At 32.7% G+C, this 16,317-nt stretch overlaps 1 protein-coding gene across 2 annotated transcripts in view; it reads right to left on the reverse strand.

Moving 5' to 3' along the window:
• The window catches only part of LOC130445133 (uncharacterized), a 430,540-nt gene extending 414,537 nt beyond the window's left edge, over positions 1-16,003 (reverse strand). Inside the window, exon 1 of one of the 2 annotated variants that reach the window (XM_056780650.1) lies at positions 15,709-16,003. The gene's annotated coding sequence lies outside the window, so the exon portion shown is untranslated. The remainder of the gene's footprint in view (positions 1-15,708) is intronic. The other variant, XM_056780651.1, reaches the window with a different exon arrangement.
• Positions 16,004-16,317: the final 314 nt, after the last annotated feature.

The following is a 16,317-nucleotide window of genomic DNA, read 5'->3' on the forward strand; positions in this document are numbered from 1 at the left end:
TTTGATCTTTAAGAGGAATCAAAGTTTCTATGAAGCTGCCTTAGCGCTAATTAGGCCACGTGAGTATGCCAGGAAATATTGCACCCAACTTAATCATCCAACAAGAAAATTTGCGGTGATGGTGATATTTTATGTCCAGACAAGACCAAACCATGATCTGCAGTGATAGCCTTATTTGCTGCATTAAACTCAATCATATTGCAGAATGTTTTCAAGATCAGTATAGATGATGGTAATCTGTAGCTGCGGATTTGGATGTTTGTCCAGTTTATTGGGGCGGCTCATTTGAATGGCGATACCAGTGTGCTATTATCGAAGTTATAGATCGTATTTGCAATTTTGTCAAATAGATCGTTAATTTTCAGAAGGGAATAGACGACAAAATGCATCACTGGGCAACACTAGCGTTGACCTCAAACTTTTTTGAGGTGTATCTATCGATAGTGATCTGGATGGATCGGTCTTTGAGATAGCTACCAAGCCAATCGATAAGTCAGGACCACAAACCGTACGATCTTAATTTATTCAGAAGGTTGTCATGCCAAAGTCTTCAATATGCCCAGTGTGGTTGCTCTGGATTTCCCATATTTATCTAGGTAGTTGTTGGGAACCGTCTTTTTCCCTCTTTTGATGTGGATTGAACCGAAGCAACTTTCCAATTGGTATTTATATGATAGATGCATAGCGGACTTGTTAGTTCAAATGCGCATTTCTTGTGAATCGAATCGAGGCCAGCAGCTTTATTGACGTCCAAGCCTTTGAGAAATTTTGCCATATCTAAGTGTCGAAATTCTATTTCTGGCACCTAACCTAACCTAACCTCCAGAGAGGCTTGGTTAAAAATATATTGAGCAGGCTTACTTTGTGATTTCCAAAATATTTCCATAATACGTAGACCAAAAAATACCATGTTCTGTGATTGAATGTATAATGAATAATTTCAAAATGTATCGGTAGACAATAATGTAAAACTACTTTGCCCGAGGTAATGTAGATGTGGTATGTACGTATATTACACCAGTATATACCTATTGCCAGATTAAAAATAAAAAATAATTGATACGTCTCAAAAACTATTGTTTGATGAATATAAATCTCACTTCAATTTGACTGGACGTTTTATATTGTTTGCGTCATTTTCATTTGTTGTAACTTTTGGCTTCAGATTCTTTTGTGGAAAAATTGAAAGCACCTAAATATATCGAGAACATTCCGTGAACATTCTGTGAAATGGATATAGTTTCGATCGTATACAGGGACGGTTTCACAGAAGGGTCACTTGTCAGACGTTGTTAATAGTTTCGCTTACTCGTGTTAAAACTTCGAACGATTATTGGGATTTTTAAATCGATATTTCACGGTAGATGAAATTTTAGTAACAAAATATTATTTTACTCTACTAACAATTATTGATAAACTTCGATAGCATTTGATAGCATTTGATGAAGAATAATCATATATTGTTCCCTCACTTATAGCATTGGCTTGGTGGAAAGCGATTCCAGTCAAACAAAGAGGTGATGTCAGAGACAAACTCGTATTTTGTGGAACTTCCAACAGATTATTTTTTGGATGGTTTGTGGAAATGAGGAACTCCTAAGACTGAGTGTACGAAGTTAAAAACCATATTATATTTAAAAGTTGATTATTTTTCACAGTAATATGTATAACTTTTTTATTATAAAGCCGCCCCCCCCCCCGTCAAAAAGCAAAGAGCCCTCGTATGATCAATTTCTGTTTAATTATGAAATGGATAAATATATAGATAAATACTAACATAGGGTAGACGGTTTTCATTCAAATGGGAATAGAATACACATTAATCTCTTTCGGAGAGATTTTTTTGTCACACAATAAAAAAAGGAAAAACAACTGATTGCGTTACCGCCGTTGGGCTTACGAACTTTTAATTACCCTTTTATTCGAGAATTCGTCGGATTTTCTCTCGACTAAAAAGAGTTATTCCTACATTAAGCAAAAGGATTAATTATACAACCGTGTGTATGAAATGCTAACCGGAATTCAGACAAATCGAAGGACACTGTTGATTTCTATTAAGGGATTTTGTAATTTGCAAGAAGCATTATCACATGTATTCATGCATACATTGAAAAGTGTCAACAAGCTTTACGGAAAGTTGCAGCTTGCTGCTTAGATCCATTTTATTATAAAGAGGTCGGCATAAGTCAGGTAATAAATTTGATTTAAAAGAAAAAAGTGGTATCAAAATGACTTCATTAAACGAAATTAAAGAAGGGATTCAAATTGATACCCATCTTGATCAATGCATTTAAGGCAACGTTTCTCAACGGAGAAACGGAGAATTTCAAATTCTTCCTCCATTGCAGTGCGGAGGTCGGAAAGGGTGCATTGTCCTGATGTAAAAACGCGGTCCTTAAGAAGGCCCCTCAGGAAGAAATCACAGTATATTTAATTAAATTTGAAGTGATTATTTTTTATACTCGCTGGTGAGTTTTTCTCTAATATCTTTCTAACTTAGATTCTTTTCTAGATTTTCTATAAAAAATTATATGTGAATTTCACTAGTGATTACGTGAAAATAAGGGACAGAATAGAACCGATTTCTGTGTGGTTATATTGTTACGAACAAGTTCGCAAAATGGTTCTCTAGGCCGGCCCTGTCCAGCTACTATTTTGAAATTTTTTTACAAATGATGGAACTCGTTTGATGTTGAATTTGTATATAATTTTCTCTCTTAGTAGCAGGCGGTTTATTTAGGTACAGTATTTCTTCTAAATAATTTCTAGAAATGTCTTTTTATTTATTTCTTTTTGTTCTAGAACTTTGTAGAATTATATTTAGGTATATAAATGATTTGTGTAGACGCAGTTAGTTAGTTTTAAATAAATAGTCGTAGTGAAAATAAACGAATTAGTAAAAGTAATTGTAGAAATTATTTAATTGATATTTATAAATACATTATTATGAGTTATGTGTACTGTATAGTGTGTAAATAAATAAAGAACCTAAGAGACAGTGTTTATTAGTTCACCAAACGAATAGAAAGAGTGTAAATAAATACGAAAAACATACAATATTTTGAAAATATTCATTTGGTTGTCGTATGTCAATTTTCTCCTCAATCGTTTCCATACATATATTCAGCTGATCTGGGCTTCATTTTATAACTCAGGCACATATACTACCGGTCAAAAGAATTTACCCATCCTAGAGTTTGCAAGATACACAAGAATTAGAGACAATATGAACCTACCGCAACCTCTTAATTTTATTTTAACGTCTTAAAAGATGTTTGTTAACTGCCAACCTGTCAAAAAGGCACACTTCTCTCAATCGCCTCATTCATTGATCTCACCTGCTACCTCTGGGCCCGGGAGTCATCAATCACGTTTACTTATTAATACAATACGTTTATTTTCAGCGATTGTGGTTAGGTTAGACCTTCAAGGCCGCCCTGAACGTTTTCTATTGCCAAATCTCCTAGAGGATGCATACCAAGATGTTTTGGCCTACAAAGTATAAATCACAGCACGTTCTTGCGTCTCACTGGGTTAACTGGGATTAAACTACAATCATGAATACCGAAGAAGTAATCCTCAGTTAAAGAATAATAAACAAGTCAGTAGGTACTTGCAAATTTTAACTTATCGTACTCGCCGACAAAATATAAACATGCCCTTGTATAAACAGATTTTTTCAAGTTTTCTGAGACACAGTTCCGACCTTCGCTTGACAATATGAAAAAGAAATTTGTTAAAGTGTATTATTTTGAAATTAATGTCGATGAGAAACTGTCTCTCTCAAATCTAATATTCTCAGGTCTTCTGTTTTTTCTGTGTCCATATTATCCTAGAAATTTATTGAAAAGAAATTCCAGCTATCTGAAGGCCAAAAACTCTACCAGTATCTAACTTAATTGGTTGCTGATAATCTAAGTTTTGTTTTCCCATTCTAGATGTAATATACTCTTAGAGATAGAAATTGGTGTATATTGTTATTTGAATGGACAGCTTCTTACAACAAACGAAGAAATGAAGCCGAAAGATTTCTAATGCTAGTGTAAAATTCTAAATACGTTTCAAGATTTTTGTAATGAACATTTTTTTGTATACAATATATTAATTTCTGGTTTCTATGACACTGCGTTATTTTTTTCCATTTTCTGCGTGTCACAAAAAACACTCGATGCCAAAGCTTTTGTTTTAAGTAATCCCCCTTTTTTCCATTAACTAGCCATGAAATTTATTTTATCAAGTTAAACAAACAGAAACTTAATCTTCTTGTCTTTTTATAATTGATTCGAAACTTCGTAATTTACTCTGACAAAATATTATAATGAATTTACTTTTCGAGATAATTGGGTAGATAATTACGTTCGCAAATACACTTAACGTAGAAGAGAGGGTGGTTTCCAAAAGCGGGATTATATGAGACGGATCTTGCTTCTTAATAATAAATTTTTTTCAGTGGATTCAGATGGTAACTTGAAAGATATGGTAATTTCTTTTCTTAATATTTGCATTCAAGATGTTTTGATAGGGCTTCTCCCAATATACCGGATAGTCAAAAACAAGAACATTTTCGTGTGCTGGAACTCCACCTGCATGTTCGTCTGTACATTACTGTGTATCTACTACCTTTTCACTACATCATGTGATACTACAGTTTCCCTTAATGTATCCTCCAAATCCTTGTGAATTTGCGTTCGGATCGGATTTTTTTGAAAGTATTTACATAAACATGGTTCAATAGGTTCACTTTCAGTTTCTAGCGTGATTATATGGTAATTGTATTGATTCATACATGAATCAAGGGCGGAGCAAATGGTTCAACCTAAGTAAACGTGCAAGTTGGAACGTTTGATGCTCGGGACAGATATAGTTCATCACCCAAACACAGAAGACACTGTTTATCCAGGAAATATCAAAAATGGTCTTCAGGGCTTCTTATTCGACTTATACAGCAAGAATCCGTGAACCCCAGACCTTTGTTATTTTATAAATGCCAAAAATTTGTTAGCGCATGATTCCAACGAACGTTTGGGTTACCGTGATTTTGGCAGGTGAATTGTACTAAAGGTTTGTAAAATACTGATATAAATTCATCAATAAGTGTGATTTCTCGGTATTGCCTTCATAATATTTTTAAAGATCACGTTATTCATTGCCAGACACTTAACATAGTGACAACCCCTTGCCAGACAACCTTAATGATCATTAAATTATATTTCTACTTACGTTATAGTATAAAAGTTGATTTTTATATATAATAGTTGGGTAATAATTAGATCATATTTCCTCATTAACCAGTCATTTTTAATAGTTCCAACCCCTTGTTTGACAAGCATGCATGGTAGCTATAGAAGCGAGCGCGAGGCTCAATAGACCAGACAATACCTGTATTGCTGATTAGAAGTTAGGATAACGGAAGAAATTAACAAAATAACCACTGAGGTCATACAAACTGTACGAGAATTCCAAAATCGCCTCGGTTATTGTCAAGGAGTGAATGGTGTCCATTTTGAACATTTAATTTAATTTTAAAACACATTGAAAAACGCATTCTAAATATTTTGCGACATTATTATCTTCATTCTACGTAAAGTTTTGAAAGAAAAATTATCAAAATTTTACATCTGAAAAATTAATTTTCTTAGTTATGATTACACAAAATTGAAAAACTTTGTATTGCTAAATAAATGACTAAAATCCCATTTCAACAAGGTGCCACACGACCCCCTTCCTTATGTAAATTTTTCGAGGGGATGCTTATAATTTCAAGGGGGTGCTGGAGTGGGATAATATTTTCATACTGTAAATTGTCAATTTAAGAATAAAAATCGACCTGTTTCAGGGTTTTTTCACATAGTACATAACGCTAAAATTGAATTTATTCAATAAATATGGACCGTATTGTATACCGTGTGCCAGGATGGGTGAAACGACTATTGTAAAAAATTTACATTTTTAGAACCCAGCACTGCTTGTTTAAAGACTAATTTCCAAAATAAGTTTTGTTTTGATAAACGAAGTATTTGGAAAAGTTATTGATATAAGTTTTTTTTGATTTTTGGAACAAATCAAAAACTAATATTTGCAGCAAAGACTGCCATCTAAACTCAAAGTTGTGTCCATAAAAATATTAATCTGTTAAAAAGAAGCTCTCAGTCACTACATTATAAGACTTGATTGATTTTGAACACAATGTTAACATCAGAGAAAAAGTTATGTGATTTGGTGTTGGGGATCAATAAATCTGGTGATTGCTCGGTTCAGTAAAATATATCCAAATACTTAAGTAATACTTAATCAATAGATTTCTTACAACAGGAGGCATATTTATTATAAGATGAAAGATACAAAAGCTTATGATGGAATCTGATGCAGGTCCTTTAGTTGCTAGGAATTAAATGTATGAAGATCCCAAAATTTCACTAGGAAATCGAATAAGAAGGTCACGTTGAATACGTATTGAAAAATGCGCGTATACAGGAGAGAGATTATTGTAGTCTAACATTTAAAGCGAGGTTTTCAACGTCCTTTGATTCAATTACCACGAACTAGTGTTAATGCTATTGTAATAAGCAAAGTATGAATGTTTTCTAATGAAAATTTTAAATTATTGTGGACAACTAATTTCGAAATTTGATATATGGGCTTAGATGGAACTTTTCTCAATAACTTTTTTTCATATTTGCCACATAAAAGACAGCTCACTTAAAAGAAGGTTTGTTGGGAAATTTTCGAGGAATATTATATTAGAAATTAAACTTTTGTTAAGCAGCGATAAATTTCAAAAGATTGGAATCTATTTCTTGTAAAGAGAGTGCAATTTTAGCAAAATCACACCGGTAGTTGCATTTTTTAACAATTATTTATTTTTTTGTTTATTTCATAAGTTCTTGATAAGAAATGATGTCAGAAAATAGAATTTTTAATTAAAATTGAAAAAATATGTAAATATTTAGGAATTGGAAATCGCAAAAATTTCAATTCTCATCGGTTTTCAGATGTGACGTCATAGGTTCAATGAAAACATTAGGCAGTTTTCTGCTTGATGATCACGAGGTTATCATTACTGGCAACGTAGCATGTGCTGTTATAATATAGTTTTTATTTATTATTTACGTATAAAGGAAAACATTTTTCTATACATAAAATACGTTTTATAGATTAAGTTCTTACATTATTACATAATCACATTAAAAATTAAAAGCATAATAAATTTAGTTACTATAAAATATTAAAATAATCTTGAATCTTACTTACATTAAAATAATCCAGGCAACAAAAATAATTAGAACTCTCCCGATCGTCAAAACGACCAACACTTTGAAAGTTTTGTATTTGAAAGTGTTGTTCGTTTTAATAAACCTGTGGGATGTAATTATTTTTGTTGCCAGGATTATTTTAATGTAAGTGATCTTCAAGATTATCTTAATCTTTCATAGTAACCAAATTTATTATGCTTTTAATTTTTAACGTGATTATGTAACAATGTAGGAGCTTAACCTATAGAAGGTTTATTCACTTTATCCTTATATATTGAAAAATGTTTTCTTTTTACGTAACCAATTGATAAGAACTGAAATATAACAGCACACGCTATGTTGCCGGCAACGATAACCTCGTGATCATCAAGGAGACAACTGTTCAAAGTTTTTGTTTTGTTAAACCTATAACGTCACAACTGAAAACCAAAGAGAATCGTTTTCTTATGTAGTTAAAAATTTGAAATTTTTGCGATTTTCAATTAAATATTTGGATATTATTTTTTCACTTTCAAGTAAATATTGTACTTTCCAACATTATTTCACATCTAGAACTTTGAAGAGAAGAGAGATGAAAAAAAAAATAAATAAAATGAAAAATCCAAGTACCCTATTGTTTTCACTTTCAATTTCATTCTGTTAGTATTTTTTAATCAGTAAAGTATCAACTTGATTCGAGCTAGCTCTCAATTTGGGAAGTATTCAAATAAATGACAATCATGCATCAAAATGAGTAGATAATTTTTTCCATCAACGTGATTTTTTTCCCAAATTGCAATCGTTTGTTTTCATATTTTCACAAACAAAGTTCTACTTCGTCGAACTATGCTTAATTTGATGCAATTGTGCAATTACCTCGGATAATTTAGTATTTTACTGTTGATTTGGGAATGATATTTGTAACTGAATCTATTTAATTGAATAATTTCCAATCATCTTCCCTCAAATCAACGAGAATAGTGGTTTAAATAGATGAATCCAATATATTCTATAATCATACAGGAACTGTGAAAACGCGACTAAATACTATACGATCATGAAAGATTAAAATGACACATATTGAAATGGACGCCACTGCAATTTTGCCGCACTCGAAAAAAACTTAATTCTCGAGTACTCAGAAGCGGGCGCTTTCGAAAACTAGAAATTAATAATTGACATACAACTTGAGTTGAGTATGAATGCGGGCGAAATTTAACAAAACCTTAATGTGAGCGCTTGTATTTGTTCTTCAACTGGAATAATTTCGGAGAATTTAGATCAAACACATAATTATTATACAATTATCCAAACACTGCGATATTGACATAAAAGTACTCTATACTTTAATGAATTGAAATACATTTATTAACTCAGAAACTATTATCATCCATTCAATTAAAATGTACCTCACTTCGCAGGATAAATTGATAATGTGCTCTCTAATATCAGAAAGTGATGATGAATATGAATTTGCAAGTACATGATGCAATGAAACGGGGTATATAGGGCGTTCCAACGAAAACTTGACACCCCCCAGAAAATGGAAATGTAAAAAAAATGATAAACTTTAATGCATACCAAAAAATGGAATTCTTTCCTCTCCCAATAAAATTTGACGTATTTGTTTAAATTTTGAATAGTTATGGAGTTTCTGGGAGTTAAAATTTCCTTTGGAACAACATGTATTGTAAACTCAAATTAATTCGTTGAAATTTCTATATATCGGTGTAATCATAAAATTGTTATTGTTCGAGATACTTTCATTGAATTTTTTATGGTCATATTATGGACATCAAGCTTGTCTTTTAAATAAATTGCCATACCATAAATTGTTTATAACATTGTCGATAATTTTGTGAGTAAAAAAATCTTACTGCCTCATTTGCTCCTATCTGGTCAAGTTAACTTTTATTCAAAAATTATTGTTCAAACTCAACATTTAAATGAAATAGGTTTTAGAAGTATATTCAATTATGGAAGTCAACACTAGTTCAGAGTTGCGTTCGTTTTACTAACCATACATAACCTCTTCATCAGTTACAATTAATGTTATTAATTTCGTTCAGTTGCGATATGGAGTGACCAAGGTTTTTACACTCCATACTTGCGATAAGTACTAATTTCAATGTCACTGAAGTTAGTAGAGCAAAATGGGCAGACAGAAAAAACAATAAGAGGAAAATTAAGTGCTATTTAAATGCTATTTAAGTGCTACATTACGAAATTTTCCGCTGTGTGAAATTTTGAAAAATTGGCTGTTTTCTCAGATTTCTCTGCAGAACACTATCATTGGTGAAAAATTATAGATTCGTGTGACCTGGGGCATATATAATTATGTGATCGACTAATGCTAATTAAAAGTTGCGGAAAAAATGAATTTTTAGGAGACTTCATGAAAACAATGACATAGTCTGTTACTGGGAAACATAAGAATGAAAATAAACAAATCGTGAACACCAGTTGGAAAAAGATAGAAACAAACATCAAACAAGAGGCATCGGAGGTACTTAGATGCAGGGCAGTAAACTAAACAAATAGGAAAAGAACTAAAATACCATGGTTCTGTAAGGAAGTGAGAGCTACGAGGATATATTGAAAAATTCTTAGCCTACTATAGGACCAAACAAAATTTCAATGTCAAAATATTTTATTACTCAACATATTCTCCTCTTAACTGGATACATTTATAACAGCGAACCTGCAACGTCTCTAGACCTTTAAAAAAATTTTTCTTCTTGCTCTGCAAACCAGACCTCCACAGCATTTATTATCTCCTCGTTGGAAAAAAATATACGTCCTTTTAAACTTTTTTCAGTTGAGGAAAGAGATGATAGTCGTACGGAACCAAATCTGGTAAATAAGGGGGATGTTCTAGTAATTCAAACCTTAAATCACGAATTTTTTGCATGGTAACATGAGATTTGTATGCAGGGGCGTTGTCCTGCAAAAACAAAACAACTTTGGATAGCTTTGTTGCTTTGTTTTTGAATCGTAGAAATGTACTCAAGTCTCATCCTTAGTAACAATTCGGTTTTAAGAAGTCTGCATCGTTTTCAAATCGAGCACAGATCGAACACGATGCTTCTACCCTTGCACGCTTTTGGTCAACATTCAAACATTTGGGGATCCATTTTGCAGCAATTTTTCTCATGTCCAAATTGACGTGAACTATATGATGAACGCGTTCGTATGAAATATTCAGTGCTTCAGATATCCGTTTTAGACTAATTCGACGGTCTGATAAAATCATGTTATGAACTGCATCGATATTTTCGGGGACTGACACAGAAATTGGCCTTCCCGATCGGTCATCATCTTCAATGGAAAATTTACCTCTTTTGAAGCTTGCAGTCCAATTTTTCACGGTCGCATACGAAGGACATTGATCACCAACGGTATTAAGCATATATTCGTAAATCGGCTTTACCATTTCAAATACAGATACTTGATGATGACTCCATACTCATCTTTTTTCTTTTAATTTATCGCGTAAATCTGGTTTACTTTTTTGACTTCAAACTTTACACTGAGACTTCTAATAAGTTATTGTTCGTTGCTATGGTAACGCAATTTTTTTTATGCAAGGGACTGGTCTAGACTAACTAGATAGATTTTCCAAACAGATGAATAATGATTTTTAATGCCTCCAGAAACAGATATATCGAATGATAAAGTAGTAAAGAAAAGAAGTCAATGTGCTCTTCGAGACAAACCAAATACAAAAGGAAGTATGGGTCAAGTACCTCCAAGAACTGTACGGGAGTGAAGATGAAAATAGATAATATACAGTTTGAATTGACAGATGTGCAATCGGCTATCAAACAGCTCAAAAACAGAAAAAGCCCAGGTCAAGATGGCATAACTAAAGAACTAATCAAATACGGGGGAGAAAGCCTTGCCAAGCAACTAACAACTTTCATTAACAAGATCATGTCACATCAAAAAAACCCAGACGATTAGAGAACGAGTACTGTGATTCTCATGTTCATAAAAGGAGATAAAAAATACCATCTAACTATAGAGGAATCAATTTGCTGGGTAGAACTTACAACAAAAGTCATCACAAATAAAATAAACAGTCTTATCACGTTAACAGATGAGTAACAGGGATTTAGAACGGGAAGGTCGTGCACATATGCGATCTTCGTCAGCAGGCAGATCACAGAAAATCGATTAATTACAACTTACCAGCATTTATGTGCTTTATAGATCTACAAAAAGCTTTCGATCGAGTACAAATAAAAGACGTAGTACATCTACTATATGATAAACAAATCCCTTGATAAAAACCATTGGAAATATAAACATGGACAACAAAATCCAAGCCAAAGTGAACGAAGTGCTAACGAAGCAAATAGCAGTACACAAAGGGATTCGCCAGGGAAACACCTTAAGCTTCTTGCTTTTCAATATGAGTATGGACGAAATAATCAAGAAAGTAAGAAAGCTAAGGGGCTACCAGATGGGGGATCGAAATGTTACAATATTATGTTACGCTGATGATGCTGTTCTAGTCGCAAAAAATGAGGATGATCTTCAAAGGCTTTTACATGTGTTTAATTGCACAGCTAAATCTTTCAATATGATATTATCTACGTCCAAAACAAAGTATATAACCACATCCAAAACTCCGATAAGATGTAAACTAGTCGTAGACGACCAGATAATTCACCAAGTAATGGAATTCAAATGACTAGAAATCGAGATTTCAGGATTTGAACACGTAGTAAACGAAGTAAGAGAGCAAATAAATAAAGCCTTAAGAATAGCAGCATATTTGAACGAAACTATATGACGAAATAAACATCGGAATACAAGCCAAATCGAGATTATACAAGGCCACGATAAAACCCATAATGACCTACACCGCAGAGACACATCCAGAAACGGCGAAAACCAAAAGAATGATGGAAATAGCAGAGATGAAAGTGCTACGCAGGATAGCCGGAAAAACCCTACTGGACAAGGAAAGAAGTGAGAATATCAGAAGATTTTGCAAAATAGATGACGTCAACGAATGGGTTCTATCAAGAAAGAAAGAATGGAACGAGCACCTAAGTCGTATGGATAACAACAGAGTGGTCAAGATAGCGCGCGTTAAATCCCCATTGGGCCGAAGGAGTACCGGCCGACCAGAAAAAGGTGGAGCGACAACCTTGAAGCATGATAGGAGGCAAGGATAAAACAGGCGACTACGTCTAATACACGGAAGAGGAAAAAGAAGAATAGTGAAGAATTATAGACTCGTATGGCCTCGTTAGGGCCTATATAATTAAGTGCTGGACTAATGCTAATTAAGTATTGCCGAAAAATGAATTTTTCGGAAACGTCACGAAAAAAATGACTTTTCTCCAGTTTTTTCAGCAGAACACTACCATTGGTGAAGAATTATAGACTTGTGGGGCAGACATTTAATTATACCGACCGTAACGAGGCCACAGGAGAACATTTAATTAGTATTTGATTATGGAAAAATTCTACTTCAATAATCTTTTGATTTTGCACATTACACGGCTATGCTGTTTTCTAAAGTTAGCAGAACAGCCAAAAACATGCACAGTGGAAAATTTCGTAATACGGCACTTAATTAGCATTTAATCAACAATTAATGTTCCGCTTATTGTTTTATCTGTCTGCTCATATTGCTATGCTAACTTTAGTGTCAGCTGTCATAAAGTTTGTTCAAAGTTAGTTGAAGAAAAATATTATAAAAAATTAGAACAAGTTATATGAAAGTGTATGAAAAGACGCGGCATAAAATAAACTGTGGAATATATTATCAGTTCCGAGAAGAGACTTGAATCGTGAATTCGAGAGCGATTGTCAGTCGGAACTTCTCCGAATTATTCAAATTTAGAAATTGTAATAATTTATATAGCTTCATTCTTATCGGTGCAATGAGTTATAAGTGAAGTGTTTATTTGTCAAAACATGTAGTATTCATAGTGAAAATTGATCTAAAGTTCGCAGACTGCACTACTTCAAGACACACTTAACTGAACATTCAGAATATCAAAAATATACAAAAGAAGGGTAAAAATAAAATCGGAATTACCATCGAAGCCTCTCTGGATGCCAATAATATCTTAATGATAAACCAAGCCTTTAGGAATTGTTAAAAACATGGGCGTTTCCATCACATCAGAGTACATTATACAAAAATGACATCTCCTAAATAAAAAAGTTAGTAGCGCAAAACCTGATGACTCCTTCAAATATGTCTCGTCAACTACAGTTCTTATACATTTGAGGGATGTCCACGTCCCAGGGATTTTGAAATTTATTCCGTTCTAGTTACAGTTGAAAGATATACAAGTCCATTCATTCATTGCAAAAATTCTGCGAATTCCTGCCGTAGCACTAAAAGATGTAACACATGTGGAACTCTTCATCCTGAGCTATGTACAAATCCTCTAGACTGCCCACATACTATGAAGCGTTCCAACTCTTTCCCCCCTTCAAAACCAAACTCAAAAACTCCATATATATCATTCTTCACTTTCCATCTTCGTCCAACGCAAGCACTTCCAACGTCTTACGGTATTACAAAAAATAACTGGATTTGATAAAGATTCATAAATAAAAAATAATACATACACGAAAAACTTCACTTACAGAAGATAATAATATGGATTTTACATCTTCTATTACTCAGTTCACGTCTAATAATCACATACTTATATCTAGCTCCCAAAACTCTCGACTGTTTGAATTTACGATAATTAACCAACCATAACATCACTAAACCTTGAGACAATCTTCTTTCCCATGTTTACACTTATATTAAGTACTTCTCCTTGGTTTTTCCTTGTTAATAATTATTCAAAATTCAACGATAATGAACTTCTTCAAATACAACTTTATTCAATGGAATATTCGTAGTTTTAGCGTTAACAAAGAAGTCCTTTTATAAGAGATGTTAATAATGTACTTCTAAATGAAATCTGGCTAGCTTCAGGAAAGCCTACCCAAATGAAAAGCTTTAGTTGTTTCAGTAATGATCGACACTATAGCTACGGTCTCGATCCGCTGCAAGCTTTTTGATCACCAATTCGCTTTGCCTCCAAATTCATTTGTTAGAACGACCCACAATTCTTAACGATGGCTGACCAACTCGCATTCCGACTCCAAACATCTATAAAAAAACTGTCCGGATATTACAATGACCTCACCTTCTTTAGTTTTGGAGTGTACGTGGAGAACAATCCAAGAATCCAGATTCAATGATCACTTCCCTGTTCTCTGCTCTTACAAAAAATGCAACACTACGCCCACCTCCACTAACAACCTTAACCACGCAAAATATAGAAGAAAGCGTTGAAAAAATTTTTAAAAAATATCAATTTTTTAACTTTTTATGACCATGTATAGGGTGGACCCCACCCAAACGTTCACCCAAAATTATTAATCGTATTTAAATTCTAGTTTTCAAACTTAAGCCTCATTTTTATCTGAAATACGCCATAAAAATAAACAAAATTATGAAAACATAATTGAAAATTTTAGTATTTCGATTTTTTATGAATAAAAATATGGTGAACCCACTTTCAAACATTCACCTAATTTTGATATATATAATTCTGCGCCATGCACAATTTGCAAAATTAACTTTTTCTGTACACTGTATAAGTGAAATGCAAACTTTTGGAGATGTTCATTGAAAACCTTATTAAGACATCTGCAAATGAATAATACTACCCACAAATTACATAATGGTTAACTTCATAAAATACTTCCTATTCAATTAACAGAGAAATTAATATTTTATAGGTAATTTGCAAAATGTTCCTTTCATTGAATGAGTAATCTAATTTTATTTCCGGAACTTTGTATAAACTACTTTCTATTCACATGAAATTGAAATTATCCTGATGTATATTTGTATGTAAATTTCTATACCACCTTGTATATGTATTTGAGTATTTCGTGATGATGCTTTTTGAAGTTTGACTTATTTAAATATATGACTTGTCAAAAATAACAATGGCTTAATACTTCACCACAACTTAAAAATGTATAATTTAAATTTATTTGGGAGAGATTAATTACACTTCTAAATAATACAATTTCACATAAGATTGCATTCACCACCTTGTTATCCATGTTACCTAGAAGCTCACAAAGTGAAAATACTTGTAAACATGAGGTACGTATACCAATTTGAACCAAAAGAAACCATCAACACGCATCTAAGTACTGTTGTTTTCATATTATTTCATATAAAAAGTCTGCCATTAAGGATGTATCCAAAAATTTTGGCTTCATTATATAAATTAACCAAAAGAATAATAAATATATTGTGATATCACAAATCAAATTATATAGCTTAATAAGTTTATATCAGTAACAATTAATAATGAAAATACATAATTAATTTGTAAAACCTGTGAATAAGTATCACCTAACCTCACAAAAGCTTATTGGCGTTTCTGAAATTCATAAAAAACTAATTTTAAAAGTTATAAGTACATACCAAGTTAATGAGTATCTTTTGGCAGCACACAGGTCTTTTTAGTCGGGTCACTTAATGGATAAAATTTCTTATAATAACGTAATGTACACTAAACTTTTCAGTTAATACACAATATTCACAATTTAACTCCTGCCAATAAAGCTCAAAGCCAACTATTCTAGTTTTTGTCAGCTTTCCGCCAAATTAATTGCGTTCGTTGTGCTCTGTTAGAGTGATAGTTCTAGTTTACGAAACAAATACACGATGTCGCTACATAAAATACATACACTTTCTCCCGGTGATTTCGTCGCAAACTAAAATTATTTTATCAAAAGGTCCGTGCTGGAATACAATCCCCTCCGATTTCCTGTTGCTAAGGATACAACGCCGACGCGTTTACAAAATGAGAATGAGAGGATAGTTTTAAAAATTGATAAAAATATAAAAAAAAACTGTTTTTGTACTCTATTCGGTACCTTTTAGGAATGTAGAGTTTTTGCAACTAGGCAAAACGACTACTTGTTTGGATAGAAATTCCATATTCTGAATGTGAGTTGCTTTTTGAAATGAATAGACTGGAATTTAACCTTGATGTAATTAATAGAAAAATAAAATTTCCATGCATAAGAA

The sequence above is a fragment of the Diorhabda sublineata genome, chromosome 6, assembly GCF_026230105.1.
Source record: "Diorhabda sublineata isolate icDioSubl1.1 chromosome 6, icDioSubl1.1, whole genome shotgun sequence".
Lineage (NCBI taxonomy): Eukaryota > Metazoa > Arthropoda > Insecta > Coleoptera > Chrysomelidae > Diorhabda > Diorhabda sublineata.